Raw genomic sequence first — 12,409 nt, 5'->3', positions numbered from 1 at the left:
TAAAAATTATCAGAATATTTTGAGGGTCCTGGAGGTTAAAAGCTAAAATCTGTTCCTGATTTCCTGTGAAAAAAGAATGATAAATGCACTAAAATCTAAGTCCAAACTTTCAAAGCTAAAATGCTGACCCAAAGCAGATAAGAATTCTCATTCAAAGGAAAAGAAGGGGAGCAGCAAGGGGACCGGAAGCAAAGCATCTGGCATTCCATTCGATTCCAAAAGTTCACCCCAAAACAAGTGTGGTTTTCAGAGAAGTGGCATAGTTGAGACATGAGAAGTAAATCACAGAAAAATACAAACCTGTATGGAAAATTCTCTTCCTACCTGATACGTTACTCTTAGAAGCATTTAGAGGAATGCTTATGAACTGGTTTGATTGAAAGGAGGAAACTGATATGGACTTTCTCTAATACAAAATGCACATAAGCTTCTAGAAAATTTTCATGGATAGTATATGTCATTCATTATGTACTAAAAATACCTGCTTTACACATTTTAATCGAAAGATTTCAAGAGGTTGCACTTGGATATCTTGGTTTCTTTAATTTCGTTGTATTATAATTGAAGCCGACATTCATTTCTGAAATTGATGCAATGTCAAGATAGTGAGGTAGACTAGATGGCTTTTGCATGTTGCAATATAAAAACACAGCTTTGAAACTAGGTTTATTTGTGATCAAGTCCATTTCTGTCAATTTCTCAATATCATACCCCAGTGGATAAGCCTTTTTAAGGATCAGTATTCTTGTATGTATAATATGAAAAATAGTAACTCATTATCAGGTGGTAGGAAGAACAGAGATAATGAAATAATATATCAGAAACACTTAGAACAGTGCCAGATATATAATATGTACAAAAATTATATTACTTTTACCGCCTGTAACAAATTACATTTCTTCACTATGATTTGTTACAATGCTATATATATATATATATATATATGCAGCAAATATTTATTTTGTACTTATCAGGCACTATTCTGGGTACCAGAAATGCATCAGAAAAGGTTTTTGCTTTCATGCACTATTCAGTCCAAATTGTAAGATACTGTGATTTTCACTTAGAAGCACTGATTTAGTAACAGATTTACATAAGGAGAAAAGGAAAGCTTAAGAAATATTAAAAATGTAAAACAATTTCCTCCCCTAGTTTGAAATAAACATAAGTTCACATATATTTAGTTTCTAGGTTTTCTTTGTTTTTGAATTTAAAGCAAATAAAAATACCTTTTATTGGACAGATTCACAAAAAGTATAGTTTCTTATGTTGGGAAGCTTCCCTCTTGCCCATTTTGTTCCAGAATGCAAGGCCTCAGTGACTATCAAGTCTGTGGAAGAATTTATTCAAATATCAGCTAGAATTTCCACACTTTGCATCTTCCATACAGATAAATCATGCCACATAAGGATCAGGAAATATCATCAGAAACCCTCCCAAGAGAATGGCAATGTCTTTTACGACCATTGTCTTTTAGGGCCAGTTTTATCCATGTACTTTGGCCTTTGCTCATCTAAACTTCCCTCAGATTATATCACACGGCCCAGTAAATGTCTAGTACATTTTCCCTTACCTATTCTCTCTGTAGTTGGATTTCTGTTACTTACCATGCAATGAGATATGACAACTCTGGTGACACCATATTACTACACTTAAATTAAAACTGCTCACACTTAATGTAAGTGCATTCACTCTTTCACACACTTCTTTAACACATCTTTTAATATAAGATCCCTAAGATCAGGGGTTCTCTATATTGCTTACTACTTAATTTCTACAGCCAAAAGCAGAACTTGGCACATAGCAAAGAATCAATATGTATCTGATGGATGACTGAATATCATGGAACGAGAACCGTGTTAAGGATGGAAATATGAGTGAGGTATTTAGTGAATGGAAGTTGAGTGAGGAAATATTTCTACCCTCTGATTGTATCCCTTCCTTCCACCCCCACTTTTTTTGCCCCACAATTATAAGGGGGTGGTTTTTATTCCCTGTTATATCACTTGCTTATGTCAGAATGACCTTAAAGTTTGGTTTGGCAGTTTTGTACTAAAGAATGTATTGCATTACAGGAGAAAAGAGAAAAATAGAAATTTAGTAGAAATTAAGTTAGTTAATATTTATAATTTTAAAATGCATATAAATCAATGGGATCTTGTGGAGAAATAGACAAAAGAGGGTAGAGGAAATTACAAAACATTTGCTTTCATGCCACCAAGAAATTTAAGTGAGTGAGACTCTGGGGTTAATCACATGGAGTAGAAGGGTTACCAGAGAATAAGCAGAACTTGATGAAACTTTGGTTAGGTTGATAATGGTGGTCCCATTTTATGGTCATGATGCAATATGAAAAATGACAAATTTAAATGAAATAAATAGTATATAGAGACAGAAGTGCATTTGGCCTAAATATATCACCTGGAAGAATGCTGGGAGTAATTTTAGAGGAATTGATGCAGCTGTCTGAACTTGAGATGATTAAGGAAGTATTTACATAAAATTTATAGGTAGGTGGATAGATAGATAGATAGATAGATGAGAGAGAAGGGGAGAAAATAGCTTCTTGATACACAATGTAACTTTTCTCACTGGTTGAATCAAAAGTAGAGCCAACAGATCAAGTTCTTGCACAACTACTTTGCCTCCTGTGTACCTCATTGTCATTGCCTGGACAGAACTTTGGACTGAAAATGACATTCACTATCCTATTTTATTTATGTAAGGAGGCTGCTGTTTGTACTTAGAGGATTTACCACCCAAAGAAAAAAGCAGAAGCAGAAGCAGGAATGAAAAATTTGCCTTTATCATGTGCGGGCAATTATTTTCAAGTATTTTGAAAGTTTATGACAACTTGAAATACAAATATCGTTGCCACACGTAGGGACTCAGGGCAACGCTGTGAGACGTTTAAGCCCCTGCACTAGGCATGCGGCACAGCCTTCTTTCATGGGGTCCTTGAAGATATCTATGATGATGGTAAGACAATAACTTGATTCAAGATGAATCAGAACCAGCACAGGAAACAGAACTTTTCATTTCCCTGAATATCGTCTCTAGCATTGGCGTTTAGAATCATGTACTGCTTTTCCTCAGCCCTTGAGAAATGCTGTATTGATGAGCATGAAATCAGGGAAGTCAAGAACAATGACAAGCTCCTTTGTGAAAGCTCTCCTCTGCTTTTAATTGCCAAGTCCTGCCAGTAACTTCAACACTAAACTATGAAAGGATTTTGAAATCCAGCATGATTAGATGAGAGTGAAGCACTATCTCTCAAGATTAAAATCTAAGGGAACCACAGTATTGAAATACCAGATTTGAGACTATCTTTCAGAATGATTTTAGCCTTTGAAATCAGTGTTTCAGCCAATTTAGATAAACACTACACTTTTCTCTTCATGGTCCTTCAGTTGTATTTTTATCATGAAAAGCAAAAGCACTTCCTTGAAATAGCCCACATCATCTGAAAGATGCCACGTGTAACATTGATTGGCAGGCATTTGAGAATGGTAGACAGCCAATAAATCATTTAGAACGGTGTGTCCTTCAGTTCAACTTTAAACATTTACCTTTTCTCCCTTTAAAAAGCGCATTTCAATATCAAATATATATATTTTTCTATTTAAACTTATGCATCAACCTGAATATTGGGACACGCAGTGAAACTAACTGATTTGGCAATAATCCCTTAGAGCATAAGTATAAACTAAATGCAATTTACATTTATGCGACAGATTTGGTTCCCAGACCAGACAATTTGTTAGTTATCAAAGGCATGTTTTAGTCCTGATTTCTGTACAGAGGAATTTATGAAATTCCATAAATAGAAACATTGTTTTCTTAATTCCTGGATTTATGATATCTTGGTATTGAGGATTTATAAGGAAGCATTTAAAAAAATTATAAAGCAAACAATTTAGGTTTCACAAGAACTAAAAGGCAAGAACTGTGATTGGACACACTCACCACTTCAAGGATGGATTTGCCCCAGCTGCTGGGAGCAATATAATAGGAAAGACTTCAGCTGCCAGCTCCTTCAAGGACTGCCTCAGCTGCAAGAGTTATCTGACCCAACATTCAGTCCTTCCTGGAGCACATGGTATCCAAACACTGATGGAGACAGTGGTATAAAAGCCTGAGCATTTTGACCCAACCTGGGATGACCCTGACAGTTCCTTCCAGTTCCAGAGAAACCCATGGTTCACATTCTTCCTCTTCCACTCCTGCGTCTACAGATGGGGTTCCCATGGGTGATACTTAATAAAACTGCCAAATATCAGATTCTCTCTCAGAATCCATAACACACACTTTAGTTTCTTAAATTTTTATTGGGATACAGTTGATTTACAATGTTGTGTTAGTTTCAAGTGTATAGCAAAGTGAATCAGTTATACATATACATATATCCACTCTTTTTTAGATTCTTTTCCCATATAAGCCATTACAGAGTATCAAGTAGAGTCCCCTGTGCTGTACAGCAGGTCTTTATTAGTTATCTATTTTATATATAGTAGTATGTATATGTCAGTCCCAATCTCCCAATTTATCCCTCCCCCTTACCCCCTGGTAACCATAAGTTTTCTAAGTCTGTGAGTCTGTTTCTGTTTTGTAAATAAGTTCATTTGTATCATTTTTTAGATTCCACATAGAAGTGATATCATATGATATTTGTCTTTCTCTGTCTGACTTACTTCACTCAGCATGACAGTCTCTAGGTCCATCCACATCGCTGCAAATGGCAGTATTTCATTCTTCTTTATGGCTGAGTAATATTCCATTGTATTTATGTACCTGGAGAAAACCATAATTTGAAAAGATACATGCACCCCAATGTTCATTGCAGCACTATTTACAATAGCCAGGACATGGAAGCAAATTAAATGTCCATCAACAGAGGAATGAATAAAGAAGGTGTGGTACATTTAACACACACGTTAAATACAGAGGCAGCCATGTAAATCCTGTTTCTGGGAATTATTTCAAAAATTCATAAAAAACATATATAATTATTGGTTGTTTAGGTAAGTATTTGAGGAGAGGGAAACAATGATGGAAAGTAAAAGGAAGTATAAGCTTCTGTTAAATAATGTCTTCCCATATTTAGCAAATATACAAATTGCATGTACACTACACTCCTTCCTTTGAGCCCAGTATTTCAATATTACATGTTTGTGTATGTGTGTGTGTGTGTGTGTGTGTGTGTCTGTGTCTACTGAAATCATTGTAGATTTTACTGGATCTCAATATAAGGAGATTCTGAAGAGTATGTCTGGAATTGGGTTGAATAGTGGAGGACTCATATTGACACATGAAGCCTGTTACTTTGGCGTTTCATTAGTTTTATTATTGTAACAGACATCTCCATGACCTAAATATATTTTTACATTTGCTACCTTTTTAAAGTTATTTATGTGAAATTAATAACTCTATTTATTACCTTAGAAACAGTTTATAATGATTTATTAATATGGATTTATTGTCAATAATACATTTTGACTTATTGTATCTTTGTGGAGCCATTTAAAAAATTAAATTGTAATAGAAGGGAATAAATGCATATTATAAGCTGCTTGCTTTGTGTAACGGATCTGTTTAACTACAGGACTATTTTTGCTTTGAAAGAAGTTAAGACCAAATTGTTCTAGTAAACTGAACTGGAGGTGACATTTGTCATTAATCCCCTTTTCTCAAGACCTTACCAGTCTTTAATTCACCTTAGCAAACACTTGTAACTAACACACTATGTACTTATATTTTTTGCCTTCTGTTTATCCAAATAGAATTTAAGTTCCATGAGGGGAAGTTTTCTTGTCAGTTAGTTCATTCTTACTAGTACATCCCCTGTGTCTAGTATATATCAAGTACTTAAACATTATTTGTTGAATGAATGGCTCTTATTTTAAAGAGAAGCCAAAATTTTAGCCTTAGTAGAGGGAATCCATGCCCACATCTGGCCCTGGATATTATATTGTTTGTATGATTCTTCTACCAAAATAACTGTTTAATAATAGAGAAAATCATTCAAAGTAACTTTGTGTCTGAAGAATTTTTTACTTTATACGTGAAATTAAAAAACAGTGGTATTAGTTCTGACTTTTATATTAATTAAGTGTTTGACAAAGTTGTCTTATCACAGTATACTATGCACTTGAAAAGTGCTTGTTTATGTGAGTGCTGGCATTAATGAATGTGTAGCTTTCACGGGTGAGAAGAGGGATAATGAAGAGCTGGCCTCTATATATCCCCTTCCCTGTAATGTCATTTACTATATTGATTTTCCACTCTCTACTCCCCAAATAAAATTTTGCAGTGGGCATTTGGGAAACTCTAGATATAAGGAAGAGAATTTAATATCCTAACTGAGACAAGAGGTGACTTCATTTTGATTTTCCATTTAGAGTTTATAGTGTAATTAAAGAAAATGCACATATATCTAGAGATAATCATGGATAATAAACACATACAATTACCATTATAAGTGGATATTATAACAGCTGAAGCACAAAAAGAAATGAAAAAGTATTATCAGCATTATGCAAATGCATATTCTCTTCAAGAATTCCAGTTACAGTGAAAGTATTAAAATAATTCAACACATTCGGAGCCCATATGTGTTGTGATCGTTTTTAAAAGTATTCAAAAATTTCTGTGCAGAAAACATTTTTTATAAAGATCTTGTTTAAACGAAAGTATTTAGAAGAGTACGGTATAAAATTACATTGCGGAACACAATTATTTTTCTCTTTAGAACACACATAATAAAACATAATTATCTGTATTTTTTTTTTCCCTAAACATGAGTTTTAGTGGTGTTACTTGATCCTGCATAATAAGGGTACTTTTTTTCTTAACGTAAATGTAGTATAGTAATTCTTTCTAATTCAGAAAGTATAGTTACAGTCTAGGCAGAAAGGATCTGAAGATCACACAGCAAGTGCAGTGAAATATCTCAATGACATCGACTTCTAGAGAGAATTTTGTAAATTCTTATTATCAGTGCATACATGTAACTGATAACTCAAGAGTGAATTCTACAAAATCATTTACAAAAGTCTCCTCTTTTGCCCCAGAAGTCTTTCCTAAGAATAACCCTTACAGATTCTCTCTACTCCTCACCCATTTACTGCTTGGGGAGAGGTATTAGTTACAAGACTGGTGAGTGTTCTAGAGGAAAGTCTGGGCCTGTGTTTCTCAGTCATTCGTGCTCTGTCTCCTTGTTGAGAGCAGTTGCTGTGGTCTGCATTCTACACCACACAGTCAGATTGGGGAGCAAGCTCTTGTCCTTTGGTAAGGTCTGGCCGCTTCCTAGGAAAGCTTACATCAGGTGATAAATACGAACAACCTGATAGGACCAGCCTTAGAGGTACTTTTTCAAACAATAAGTAATAGAGCTGATATTTTTATCTTAATCTGTTTAATCACTGCTTTTGTAATACTATAGATTGTAACAATGAATGGAGCAGTAAATCCCTATGTTATCAAATATAAACGATAAATACACTATATATCAAATGCATTATTATATTCCTATACTCTTACAATAATGGTTTTTTAAACTTGTTTTTACTGTTATTTATTATTAGTTTGTCTTTATCCTAATATCATTTATATTATCAGACTCTGAATATCTTCAAAACATAAGTTAATAGAAATATAAATTTTTGTTCCTAAACTTAGAATCTTAGAGAATGGCTCTCCAAAATGGGGTGTTGATAGCCCTCTTGTGTATTTTTATTTAATTTGTACATTTGGTCACTATTAGGAAACTTGGTCATTTTTTGCCTGCTTTGACACACACAAAACATCTGCTAACAAGTTGTATGTTATTTCTTTACTGATGTTTTTACTTTTGCTATTTTTCCCTGTTAATATTCCATGTGTGTATAGCATTGCTTGAAGATTTAATTTAAAGTCATTATTATATATGCCATTGGAGATTGCTATTGACCTTTCAATATTCATGACCCCATTCTTAGTCACAGAATCCCAGTTTAGCTGAACGCAATGTACCATTTTCCACCTTCCTTTATGTCTTAATGCAACCATACTAAGGCAAGTTGTTTGGAACTTCTGAGATGGCTCATTAATTGCAGTTGACTCAGCAGGTACATATGCCCTTTTTACTTTTTTAATTAATTTTTTATTGGAGTACAGTTGATTTATAATGATGTGTTAGTTTCTGCTGTACAGCAAAGTAAATCATTTATACATATACATATATCTACTCTTTTTTGTATTCTATTCCCATATAGGTCATTACAAAATGTTGAGTAGAGTTGTCGTAGTCAGATATGCCCTATTTTATTTATTTATTTATTTATTTATTTAACATCTTTATTGGAGTATAATTGCTTTACAATGGTGTGTTACTTTCTGCTTTATAATAAAGTGAATCAGTTATACATATACAAGATATGCCCTATTTTAAATCTTTGTATACATTTTGCAGCTGGCCTGGAATGCAGATGTAATGGCTAGAAGCATTAGGTAAGCTTTCAGACAGAAGCCATGTGCTGAAATTAGTGAAAGAGAAGTACAGTCTCAGGTTCCTGATGACAACATGAAGCTTGCATTCTAGCAATAGACCACCAATTTGCAAACTTCTTATATGTCAGAGTAAAAAGCAAACCTCCATTTTTTTAAAGCTTCTATATTTGGATCTCCAAATGCTATTTCTAACTGATAAACATGCCCACAAATTAAATAGGTATTAGAAATTTACTCATCAATTTATTTATTTATTTTTATTTATTGAGGCATAGTTGATTTATATTATGTTTCAGGTATACAACATACTGTTTCACAATTTTTAAAGATTATACTCAATTTATAGTTATTATAAAATATTGGCTATATTCCCTGTGCAATATATCCTTATAGCTTTTTTATTTTATACATAGTTTGCCCCTCTTAAACCCTACTCCTGCATTGCCTTTCACCCCTTCCGTGTCCGCACTGGTAACTACTATTTTGTTCTCTATATCTGTGAGTCTGTTTATTTTTGTTATATTCACTAGTTTGTTTTATATTTTTATATTCCATATATAAATGAAATCATACAGTATTTGTCTTTCTCTGTCTGAATTATTTCACTAAGCATAATACCCTCCAGGTCCATCCATGTTGTTGCAAAGGGCAAAATTTCATCATTTTTTTTTTATGGCTGAGTAGTATCCCATTGTGTGTGTGTGTGTGTGTGTGTATATATATATATATATATATATATATATATATATATATATACACATATATATATATATATATATACATACACACACACACATTTTCTTTTTTTTAATTTATTTAATTAATTTATTTTTATACATCAGGTTCCTATTAGTTGGGAGATTGGGATTGACATATATACACTAATATGTATAAAATAGATTACTAATACCACATTTTCTTTATCCATTCATCTGTGATGGACACAAGTTGCTTCAATATCTTTGCTATTGTAGATAATGCTTCTCTGAACATTGGGGCACATGTATCTTTTTGAATTAGTGTTTTTGTTTTCTTCAGATGTATTCACCAATATAATAATCATAATTTACTGGAATAGTACTTTAGGAGGTTAATCCATGATAAATAGTCTATCCATGGAAACACTTATAAATTGCAAATCATTATAAGATACTGGATTTACATGGTCCCTCATTTATATATATATCACTGAATTACTGTGCTGTACACCTGAAACTAACATGAGATTGTAAATCAACTATACTTAAATAAAATAATAGAAACAAAAGCAAAAAAAAAAATGAGGTATCATGTAGATCCAATATCTCATAATATATATGTTCTTTTTCAGATTTTTCTCCTTTACGGGTTATTACATGATACCTCTTAATTCTTTTTGTCATGACTATAATTTACATGGACACAAAAACTGTTATAAGAGTTTTGTATGTATAAATGAATTGTGCCTCCTAACACTGTATATAGATGAGAGTAACAACAATTTATCTTTTCATTATAAATGTCTGAAATTTTTGGATTACATTTCACAAAACATATCTCTTGAGTTACACTTTTATTATCACCAAAGTTTTAGCTAATTTGATTAGCAAAGCAGCACATGATGCAAATAGCAACCCATTACCTCTGCAAGAAAACTTTTGGAATAGGAAAGCCTATTTACGGTGGTCATTCAGGCCTAGACATCTTTGACTTGATAATATGTTGCAACACTGTATTACATATATGGAAGTGTATATTTTTGAGGACACACATTTCTAAAATATTGAAAAATTTAGTAATAGTTGTTTCTAAAACTATTCTTTAATATAAAAGGGGATAAGAAGACCTTACTCTAGATGTTAGGTTGAGAACCTCTGCTTTGATATTTTGAATATATTGAATGGAAACAAGGTCACCCTATCATGTAGAACTATTTAGGTAGCTGAGTTATACCACATAGATCTAGTCAAAGGGGAAATATCAGGACACATCTATAAGTCATACACCAAGGGAAAAAATTCTTTCAAAATGCTTATAAGAAACACCCAAGTCGAAGGAGTCCTTTAAAGTATTATATAACACTTCATACCTGACAGCTGCAACACAACACATGTATAGATTAAAAGACAGTCACCCATATTGAATTTACCTGCTGATGGAGTGGAATATTGTGCTGTGCTTTTCTCAACAGCAGGACTGAAAGGTATGTCCTCCTCTAGCACACAACAAAAGGAGTGAGAAAGATATTTTCTAAATTTTAAAGGAAAAATAGAGATACTTAAATAGAGGGTGATATTGATGGTGTTAGAAGGTGAGTGTCACCTCTAAAACTGTTTGCTCATTACATTTTGTGACCTTCTTTGGCAATATCACAGTCCTGTAGATGATTATTTTTTATCCATACAGCTTGAGAGTGAGAAGGGGGGATATAGACGATAGAATAGGAGGGGATCACTGTAGAGACCACAGTGGTGAACAGGCTTGTCGGAATCCTGAGCTTGGCCACATCACAAAACGATACTCAAATTTAAAGTTAGAAAAGAATGAGATATCAAACACATTAAGCTTAGTTTTTGTTGATATTCATCCAGATCAGCATTTAGGGTGCCGAAAGGTCATATTCCAAATAAGTCACAGATCTGACTGGATTCAGCATCCTTGCCCACTCAGAGTCTTGTCCATCTTTCATGGTCACAGCAACCATGTGCATTATAGAAGCTACTAGTTCCTAGGAGCCCAGATCCCCAGGCCTGTGATCTTTTTATAGTTTTGAAAGGGATCTGGAGGTAGAATGCAAGAGTATTTTCAACATTCAAGGGTCTGATCTGTTGCTTTATGAGAAGATTCATGCCATATCACATCTAAATTTTTTTCCAAAATTTATTATAAATTTTTACAACCTCTTTGGGTCTATGTAAGTTTACGTAACCTGACCTTGGCTTACAGAAGGCACAAGGTTTAAACATCTAACCATCAGAAATTAGCAGAAAGTTTGCTGAAATTTGAGGTGCAGTAACTTTGGGGATTGAACCATAAGTATCCCTTGATGCCCTGATTCCCATCCAGACCCTCGGTGGCTAAAATTTAATCTTAATTCTGCTTGAAATTAAGTGTTTGTATTCATCTATCATTCGTTTTTGATAAAATGCCTAGAGAGATAAAATGAGGATGTCAAAGAACAATCTCTTATAAAAATGTGTATGGCTTTAATAATAATTGTATGGTCTGTTTATTTGACTGCTGCTAAACTCTAAAGTTCATTTGTAGCAAATTTTTATTTTTTATGCAACAATTTGCCTGTCAGGATTCCTATTTTATTTTTTGGCTGTGTTGGGTCTTCGTTTCTGTGCGAGGGCTTTCTCTAGTTGCGGCGAGCGGGGGCCACTCTTCATCACGGTGCGCGGGCCTCTCACTGTCACGGCCTCTCTTGTTGCGGAGCACAGGCTCCAGACGTGCAGGCTCAGTAGTTGTGGCTCACGGGCCCAGTTGCTCCGCGGCATGTGGGATCTTCCCAGACCGGGGCTCGAACCCGTTTCCCCTGCATTGGCAGGCAGATTCTCAACCACTGCGCCACCATGGAAGCCCCCATAACATTCTTTTTTATTTTATTTAAACATCTTTATTGGAGTATAATTGCTTTACAATGGTGTGTTAGTTTCTGCTTTATAACAAAGTGAATCAGTTATACATATACATATGTTCCCATATCTCTTCCCTCTTGCATCTCCCTCCCTCCCACCCTCTTATCCCACCCCTCTAGGTGGTCACAAAGCACCAAGCTGATCTCCCTGTGCTATGTAGTTGCTTCCCACTACTTATCTATTTTACATTTGGTAGTGTATAAATGTCAATTCTACTCTATCACTTCATCCCAGCTTACCCTTCCCTGTCCCTGTGTCCTCAAGTCCATTCTCTATGTATGCGTCTTTATTCCTGTCCTGCC

At 34.2% G+C, this 12,409-nt stretch overlaps 1 long non-coding RNA gene across 20 annotated transcripts in view; it reads right to left on the bottom strand.

Annotated features, from left to right (window-relative positions):
• LOC309621689 overlaps nucleotides 1-12,409 on the bottom strand; it is a 277,714-nt gene that overhangs the window by 55,322 nt on the left and 209,983 nt on the right. For 13 of the 20 annotated variants that reach the window (XR_014240160.1, XR_014240161.1, XR_014240162.1 and 10 more), the window contains one exon: nucleotides 4,309-4,791. The exons of 3 other annotated variants lie outside the window; for them this stretch is intronic. This is a non-coding gene — a long non-coding RNA (uncharacterized lncRNA). Of the gene's footprint in view, nucleotides 1-1,229; nucleotides 1,331-4,308; nucleotides 4,792-11,821; nucleotides 12,005-12,409 lie in introns of those variants that run through there. 4 more of the 20 variants (XR_014240166.1, XR_014240169.1, XR_014240171.1 and 1 more) reach the window with 4 other exon arrangements.

Source organism: Balaenoptera borealis, assembly GCF_965194805.1.
Source record: "Balaenoptera borealis genome assembly, contig: HAP1_SCAFFOLD_877, whole genome shotgun sequence".
Classification (NCBI taxonomy): Eukaryota; Metazoa; Chordata; class Mammalia; order Artiodactyla; family Balaenopteridae; genus Balaenoptera; species Balaenoptera borealis.
This window is presented reverse-complemented; position numbering and strand designations above follow the sequence as displayed.